The following is a 9,834-nucleotide window of genomic DNA, read 5'->3' as shown; positions in this document are numbered from 1 at the left end:
CATCATGATCATCAGTATAGGGTTCTAATTTGGTGAAGACTTCCTTTATATAAAACACACAGAAATTGACTTCTTTCCATCAGTGCAAGCTTTGGAGCCAAATTGCCTAAGTCCAGGTTTGCCTCTTATTAAGGCTTGAACCTCCCTATCCCTCAGTTTCCTCAGCAAAGAAGGAAAATGAATGATGTGTGTCCTCTATGCTTGTAAGAATAGAAGATGACCCATGAAGAACAATTAGGGCCAAAGGAGATGCGCAGGCAGAGGGCAATAAATGTTGATGTATCATTTCATCACCTGGACCAGGAAACAGGTTAAGAAACCTATCCAAGGCTTGGTGTATTGATGCTGAAGCTGTATTACCTCTTAGGAAGCTTATAAGTATTGCTCATGGAAGAAGAAACTGACCAGCCTGCATTTGGGCTTCATATGTAAATTGCAAATATCTTCCTACGTCAAGATATATTTTGTGCTAACCAGCCAACCACTAGGTTGCAAAGAGTAGATAACACAGAGCTAAATACAATTTCAGCCTCTAATTTTTACTGACCTAAGGCAAGCAGATATCGAAATTGATAATATCTCCCATGTACAAGCACACAGAAGGCGTGGGCATTCCTTATCTCCCTCTGTGTTAAATATCTATTCTCCACACTCCCAGTCACTGGAAAGCGGACTATTAATCCTTTCTCCTATCTCCCCACCCTCATCACTCCCCACAAATTGGTACATGAGAGATAGTGAACGGAGATGGCAATTCACAGAGCCGGAAATGATCTCCACAGGTGTGCCGGATGCAAGGAGCTGCCCATTTCCCAAGAGGAGGAACTGAGTGAGTCCAGCTCAAGTGCATTTCAAAGTCATAGCAGCAGCAGCAATAGGGGCGACAGCAGCAGCAGCAGCAGCAGTAGCAACGGCGGTGGCAGCAGCAACAGCAGCAGCAATGGCAGCAGAAGCAGCAGTAACAACGGTGGCAGCAGCAGCAACAGCAGCAGCAGCAACAGCAGCAGCAGCAGCAGCAATGGCGGCGGCAGCAGCAGAAACAACCGCGGCAGCACCATTCTTACAACACAGACTCCAAATGACCTTTAGGAGGCGTATCTTATTTCTTAGGGCTTTACTCAAATAAAAAACAATTTCATGTCCACTTTTTTTTTTTTCTGACACGGAGTCTTACTGTGTAGTAAGGCTTTGCCTGATATTCATTAAGTACAACAAGCAGGCCTCAAATAGTGCCGGGATTACAGATGTGCACTGCCATGCGTGGCCCCTACCTCTGTTACACAGAACCAAAGCCATACTGTGGTTGATATTGATTGGGACTATTTTAGGCATGGCCCATCCGACTGCTATACAAGTGACAGGAACACTTTCTGAATGTAGATAGTTTTAAGGTGAAGCATCCTCCTGCTTAAGTGTGGATGGGCCTCTGTAAACAATGTAAGCTCACCTGTGAAAGATACTACCGTGTAACGAGGAAATTATGGGATGCACGTGAACTTCTAGTCAAGCGATTATAGGTGGTGGACATGTGTCTAGATGTGTTATAGAGGCACTTTTACAGAAAACAGACTATTAGACATAAAGGGATTTTTTTTAATAGGCAGCTTTTCTGAGCCTATAAGACAGGGTTGGGGGTAGGACTGATGAATATTTTCTAGAAAAAAAAGAGGGAACAAAGATTTTAGGGTTGATAGGCAATTGATTGCTGTCAACAATACTTAATTTTTCCATTAAAAACTGAGGAAGGAAGGGAGACACACATTGTATATAAATGAACTAATACAGCCAATGCCATAAAACCTCATTGAGAAAAACAGTTTGTGGAATGGATTTCCCCTTCAGAATAGGATTTTTAGGTAGCACCATATTGGGCTCTGTGCTGGGCATTTTATATATATTCTCCCAATTGTTCAGATCACTTAGAATCAAGACCATGTAGTCAAGGTAAATGAGTTAAGTTATAGGCACATAGATGAGTCATATTTTTTTTGTTGTTTGTTTGTTTTGTTTTGTTTTTGAGATAGTGTCACAATGCAGCCTTGGGTGGCTTGGAACTTGCTCTGTAGACCAGCCTGGCCTGAACTCACAGAGATACACATGCTGCTGCCTCCCAATGACCGGGCCCCATTTTTTTTTTTCATCCAGTTAGGAATAACAACAAAAGCTATTTCAAACTTTCTGCAACAGCATTCGATGCTAGAAGACTAAAGGGGAAACATGGCCAGAGCTGTAAGAGAAAGGTAAACGATGATCATGGTGTCATCTGGCAAGCCTGGGAGCTGAGCCTCCGGCAACTGTCTCGGCGCACGGTGACGTCAGAGAGTGGAGACCTGTGAGAACCGCTGAGGAGGCGAACACCATTCCGCGCTAAGATAGAACAGAAGAAAGAGCTTCGGAATGGCCTTTGCCAAGTAAAGGACTCAGAGTGAGTGTGAAGCTCACCTGAGTGTGGAGTCTACGGTATATTCAAAGTACGCATTGCTATAAAAACGACAGCACAGCCAACACAAATCAGAGGTAGAGGAAGAAAGATCTGTTGAAGTAGAGGGTTTACCGTGCCTAAAACAGAAGCCTGCGATTCTAATCACCGAATGGTTCTGTACACTTTAGTTTTAAAGGGCTTCTTAGAAACTGCTTCTATTAAAACCGCTTGCTAAAACTGTCAGTAAGGGGGCTGGAGAGATGGCTCAGTGGTTAAGAGCATTGCCTGCTCTTCCAAAGGTCCTGAGTTCAATTCCCGGCAACCACATGGTGGCTCACAACCATCTGTAATGAGGTCTGGTGCCCTCTTCTGGCCTGCAGGAATACACACAGGCAGAGTATTGTATACATAATAAATAACTAAATAAATATTAAGAAAAACTGTCAATAAGGCTTTTGTTTTATATCTTTTAAAGTAAATAAACCCAACTTTAGTTCTTCTAAGTTAAAACAGCATCTGTAGAGTGAATGCTTTTAAAATTATGTTCAGATTTATTTGACAGTTTCACATTTTTATTTTTATTATATTTATTTGTGTGTGTATGTGTGTATATGTATGGATATGTGTGTATGTATGTGTGTGTGTGTGTACTTGTTAGTGTGTGTATATGTGGATGTCAGAGGTCAAAATCAGGGGTTTTTCCTCAATTGCCAGCCTCCACATACTCATTTTTAAAAGGTGCCTCAGATAGCGAAGAGTTTTCTTTTTCTTATGCTTTCCTTAATAAAGAATTTCAGACATGCATGGGCACATTCAGTGGGGGGCATGGCCATAGACAATAAAGATTTCTGAATCCAGAAGTTTAAGTTCACATTTCTATATTCATTGCCTGTATCACAAGCAAGTAAAAGTTTTTTTTTTTTAAAAAAACATAGAGTGATAGTTTTTAAGGAAAAGAACTTTAAGAAGAGAAGCTTGTTAAGAGCAGTTACTTTTGGTGATGATTCCATTGATTAATAACATCCTCTGGTTCGTTGAAATATTCAAATAAAATTTTAAGGAAACCAATGTGGATTTGTAAAATTAAAATGCATGCTTAGAGGAGAACAGAAAGAACATTTCAAGGCCAGAGTCAGTGCCAGTACTGGAAAGAATACTAATGTAATTCGGATAAACGTTCGCAATCAAGAATTTAAACTTGATCTTGATGAAAATAACTTCAAGAGAATGGGAGAACCAGGTACCGGAATTAAGTGAGCAGAGGGCAAATAGAAAGCAGTGGGGTAGAGCCCTGAATTTCACTGGCTTTTCCCAAAATTAGTAATTATTTCTCAAAAGCACATATTGGTAACCCCAGCACTCAGGAAGTGTGCTGCGGGAGCTCCTTCTGCTCCTTCAGCCATCAGCTGCTGAGATACCAGCCCACTGGGGCGTGGTCTTTCTCTCTTTAAAAGAGCAGCGGCTGTCCTCCATTCTCTCTCTGGCTTCCGGCTCCGCTTCTGGTTCCTAGACTCCTTTCCTGATCGCGCAGAGGGCTGTTGTCCGGACGGTAATCTGTAAGTTTTTCCCCTTTGAATAAATAACCATTCTATTAATCATAATTCCAAACTGGTGTGGGATTGTTTGTGACTTACACCTTCAGAAGTGAGAGCTATGAGTCTGGGGCTAGCCTAAGCTATACTATGAGTTCAAAGCCAGGCTGGGCTACCTTGTCCCCAAAAACCAGAGCAAAGGGTCACAGCCTTGCACTTCATGTTATTTCCATTATTTGTAGAAAGACTGAGGTTTAGTCAAGAAGTCAAGTCAGGGTTTGGAAGGAGGTCTGTTTGGCCTTCAAACCTTTTCTCTCACAGCTGTGGAGAGTCGTGTGAAGTTTTGGTTAGAAGAGGAGGAGGAGGGCTGTTATTAGTGTAGAGAGAAACAGGAGTGAGAAGGCCACCTTCTGTGACACATCCGCCCAGCCTCCTCTCCCGAGAGCATCCCATAACCACAGAATGGGTGGATATAGAGGATTCTGCATGGTCTTGCCATCTTAGCCACTGTGCATGGATGAGAGCAGCCAGCCAGAGGACAGTGCTAATTCAACTTGAACCATAGGCTACTAGCAGTCTTTTCTCAGGCAGACACGGGAACCACGGGTAATTAAAATGGGCCCAGATAGCCGTATTTGTGCAGACCACTTGGAGAAGCAGGAGGGGTGTGGATGTAGGCGTGCTGAGTACAGAGAAGGCAAAGATGAAGGTGGCCAGTCAAGTGGCACCACAGAGAGAAAGGGACAAAGTGGGAGAGAAGAGTCGGTGTCCCATCTTTGCTGCTGCCAGCCATATCTCTACTTTGTCAGTTGTTTACGGGCAGGCAGGTTTTTATTACTACTAGCAGAATGCTCTTAACGGAGAAGGGAGGTATGGATTTAGCCACACTGGGGAGGCTCGATGGGGGTCTCAAAGCTCTGGGTCTGCTCTCCATCATGTCTGCAGACATATGACGCTTGCCCATTGGAGGATTCTAACTCTGCTTAATAAAGTCATAGTGTCCCAGGGCCAGTGATAGAGCCCAGTGACCAAAGAAAGGAACTTGCAGCCAAATCTGGTAGCCAGAGTTAGACCCTCAGAACTCACATAAAGGCAGGCATTTGTGACCACGCACACACACACACACACACACACACACACACACTACCAACAATAATAATGGTTGTGGGAGTCTCCTGAGAAAAGAATTCTTGACCTCTCTGCTCAGATGCTTTCCTTGTTCTCTGATTAAACTTGGAGAGACTCAGAACATGACTTTTTTTTTTTCTCAGAGCCAGGGCTGGAACCCAAGGCCCTTCACACACTAGCAAGTGCTTTTCTCCTGGGCTACATCCCAAGCCCTTGGTTTCTCCAGATAGGGGTTCACTGTGTAACTCAAGCTGGGCTAGATCTCACCATGTAGTCCACAAATGGCCGTGAATTTTCCACCCTCCCGCTTCTACCTTTCAAGGGTTGTATATGTCCAAATGAAACTTTTAAAAGCGATACAGCAGCATGCAGCTCGAGAGAGGGAGGTTTGGGGTTCTGAAAGCCTGACTCTCAGGAATCCTCTTTCCTCAGAAGAACCAACCAGAGTTCCCAACCAACTTGAAACTGATGCCTTGAGCCCCACCCCAGAGCTTGTTAGTCATGGGGAGGGGGTGCTGACCTCTGTGAGTTGTTCAGCTTGGAGAACATGAACTTTCTCATGACTGTCAGTCTTGGAGAAAACAATTGGAGGAGCGGAGTGTTAAATTCTGGTACCAAACCTTAATGGTAGAAAGTTGGCTTAGGACCTTGGGTCATTCATTCTTCAGCATGGCTCTCCAGTGGCCTCACGTATAGATCCATTGACTAAAGGAGTGTTGGTAAGGGTCTAAGTTCAAACGTCAAGTCACTTGGCATTACTCTAAGTCAAGTTGAAGCAACAGATATTAATCCAGTCTTATACTTTATCATCTCCTTTTGTGTGTGTGTGTGTTTGTGTGTGTGTGTGCACGCATGTGCCTGTATGTGTTTGTATGCTTGTGTACACAAGTATGGGTGTACATGCGCACTCATGCATGCATGGAGAGGCCAGATGTCAACATCAGGCATCCTCCTCTATGAATCTCCCCACATTAGTTTTTGAGACCTGAAGCTGGAGCTCACTGATTTGACCAGAATGACTGGCCAGCAAGCCACAGGGCCATGACCCATGCTACAGTATGTTAGAAGGACATCCTCATCCTCAAACTCTGGAATATTTTCATTTGTCAGATCCTTGCAAGAACACAGTGATAGTAGAGTTTTCAGCAAAGGACTAGTAATTCACTGCAAAGGATGAACTCTCAGATGGAGTGTGACACCAAGGCGGTCTCCCCGGCGCATGTTTGCCCTCAGCCAGCAGTTTCTGCATGTGAGATCGCACTCTCTGAATACCAAGCATCCAGTGCCCAAGCCGATGTGTGCAACTTTGCTGATGTAGATTTAAATGCTCCGATGCATTACAAAGTGCCATGTGTCACCCCAGGTTGTATTCGCCTCTATCATGGTTTAGGCTGATGGGCTACAACATAACAGGATGTGGCAAGCCGAGAGATGTATAACACGGTACTACGTGTCCTGCCTGCAGAGCGTGCTCTCAACAGGAATAGCACGTCACTGCAGCATGCGCCACTCTCCACCAAGGCACCTGCCAGAGGAGGAGTCAGCTGGGCTAGGTGAAGGGCTCTCTCAACATCTCAGAAGCCCCTGCTCAGTTCTAAGTTACATTCTTACAGCGCCTGTTTTCAAAAACCCAATTCTATCAGCAATTCCTTTCAAAATGTGAAGGACATCGGATTCAACCTAAAGTCACCTCCGGGAAGCGAGGAGCCTGGAATTGCGTGCCTGTGGTTAGAAATGAGGTTGCTTGAGATCTGGGCATTTGCCCTGACTTTTGAAGGCGCTCGTGAGGGCACCATCTTGCATAGCTGCAGCAAGTGCATGCCGGGTTTTATTTTCCTCTAAACACGGTCAAGATGCCAAGGAGCTTCCACAGGCTGTTAGCCCAGGAGGTAACTTCTTTAACATGAGTAACAGCCACCGCTCTTTCTGCCAGCTGTCTGTGAAGCTGCATTCTGACAGGAGCTAATTACGATGCAGGGCGATCTCTTCCTGGTCATTTGAAAAGATTGATAACCAGTGTCTTCCCAGATTTCCTTGGTCAGGCCACCTCTTTCTTGCTTGCTGTCATTCACTTGAGCATGCCTCCCTCCACCTGGGTTTCTCTTCAGAGAAACAAACACAGAAAACCAAAGGGATATGTGAACGTCCACGCTCTCTAGACCTCCCATCCACCAAAAGAAAGACCAGAGAGTATATCCACGACAGAAAGGGAAGACTACAGGTTCTAGTATGTAAAAGCCGCCTAATCATTAAATAAATGAGACATTGGTGTTTACAACCGTGGATTTCTTATCCAGATATGGTGGGGTTTATTTGAAATTCTTGTACTCCAGGATGGAGGCAGGAGGATTGCAGATTCATGGGCAGCCTGAGCCACTTAGAGAAACCCTGTCACCAAAAACCAAAGGCTGAGGATATAGCTAAATAGTAAAGTGTTTACTTAGCGTGGGTAAATAACTGGATTGTATCCCTAGCACACTGAAAAAAAAAGGCTTTCTCCACCATAAAAGTCATGTTTATTAAAGAGAAAACTAAAATTCTTAAAGTAGGAAACTAGTATAGCTATCACTAAGTGATAGTCACTGTGTATTTCTTCCGATTTCTATAGTAGTCATTAATATGAATTACGTGTTCAGAGAGTGTATGTATATGTATTAAAATGTGTGTCTTTCTTTCCTACTGAATGTAATGTTGTTTCTTGATGAACCGTTTTGGATAAAGTATTAGCATAGGGATCACTGGTTCAGAGGCGAGTTTTAGCATCCTGACAGATATGGTCAAGTCACAGGGATATTATCTCACTTTGCAGTCTTTTCAGAAACTCTCACGCCAGTGCACACAATTCATTATCATCCCCGAGAAGGACACGGGTTTATTAAAGTGGCTGGCAACCAAAATGGCTGTTCTTGTTTCGCTCACCAGGTCACCAAGATAGTAAATTTCAATTTTCAAGTTCTGTTTCCATCTGTATGAGATGAACTTGACATTTTACAGGATTCTTAAGATCTTATTGAAATGTTGCAAGGCAACCAGAGGACATCCCCAGGCTTCTTTACATGTAGTTTTTATTATCCTTGGCTTTCCACCAAAGCAGGGTTTTTGAGTGCATTTTCTGTTACCATAACAAAATACTTGAGGCCGTTCTTTGTGTTGGAGTAAAAAGAAATGAGTTCACACAACTTACAGCTTTTGGAGGCTAAAAGTCTATAAAGTGTTACCCAGACTTTGGTGATAGCCCGAGCTAAGCTATGTCACAGTCGCTGGTGCCACATGGATGGAGTATGAAGGGCAGAAGAGACCATATCACCAGACAGGCAGCCGAAGAAGCTGAGAAGCAGCTATGCTAATTCTAACAATACTCCCTTGAGAAATAACTCAGGGATCCTACAAGATTTAGTTCAGTCCTTTCCAAGTGTATACCTCCAGAAACCTAAGGGCCTTCTACCAGACCTCACCTATTAGAGGGTCTACCACTCAATACCGCTGCCTGGAGGACCAAGGCACACAAACCCTTGTCAGCACACAAACCCTTGGGGACTGTCTTAGTCGGGGTTACCATTGCTGTGATGAACACATGACCAAAGCAGATTGGGGAGGAAAAGGTTTATTTGGCTTATGCTTTCAGAACATTGGTCATCACTGAAGGAAGGCAGGACAGGCACTCAAGCAGGGCAGGAACCAGAAGGCAGAAACTGATGCAGAGGCCAAGGAAGGGTATTGCTTACTGGCTTGCTCCTCATGGCTTGCTCAGCCTGCTTTCTTATAGAACCCAGGACCACGAGCCCAGGGACAGCACCACTCTCCATGGGCTAGGCTCTCCCCCACAATCACTAATTAAGAAAGGCCCTAGAACTGGATCTTATAGAGGTTCCCTTCTTTCAGATGACTCTAGCCTGTGTCAAGGTGACATAGACCAGCCAGCACAGGGACAAAGCACAAATCACAGCATGTGCCTTTCTTTGTACATCATGGGCATTCTGTCTATGGCTTCAAAATGGAGATCTCCATAAACCTGGAGGCTCAGGGCTGTGAGTCCATCTACTAGAGAGGCTGGGATAGGAGGGGCACAAGTTCAAGGCCAGGCTGGGCAACTTGGCAAAACCCTGTTTCAAAATACAACATAAGACAACCACAAACAGGGCTGGGGTAAAGCACAGTGGTAAAACTTCCCTAGTAATGTGTGACATCCTAGGTTCAATCCCCAGCATCCTAAAAACCAAACAAAACAATAAAAAGAGTAAGATGTGCTTTTAATCCAGCACTGGGGAGGCAGAGACAGGCAAATCTCTTAACCAACCAGTTTAGCCCAGTTGAGGTTCCAGGGTGAGACCCTGTCTCTGAAAACAAAGTGGACAGCAACACCCGAAGTTAACCTTTGACCTCCATGGGTGCACACAGCTGCACACACACACACACACACACACACACACACACACACACACTGGTGACAGACAGAGATGAGCAATATTCTGTTCCATTTCAACCAACTTAAGTTTAAATAGCCACATGCAGCTGATAGCTATTGCAGTAAGCGAGTTTAGAGAGAAACTTTGCCCTTAAAGACCTTTGGGGAATTAAAGAGAAATTTAGTAAATGGAAAAGGAACCAGTATTTTTCCTCATCAGTCACCTCTCACTTCTGTTCCAGATGATGGGAAACACCCATCAGCACGCACGTGTGTATGCTGCAAATATGTGAGTGTATAAGTACATGCCATGGATATGCACATGGGAGCCAGAGGAGGGCAGTGAA

Source organism: Myodes glareolus, chromosome 25 (genome assembly GCF_982192425.1).
Source record: "Myodes glareolus chromosome 25, mMyoGla1.1, whole genome shotgun sequence".
NCBI lineage: Eukaryota > Metazoa > Chordata > Mammalia > Rodentia > Cricetidae > Myodes > Myodes glareolus.
The sequence above is the reverse complement of the archived record's forward strand: the minus strand, read 5'-3'. Positions refer to the sequence as shown.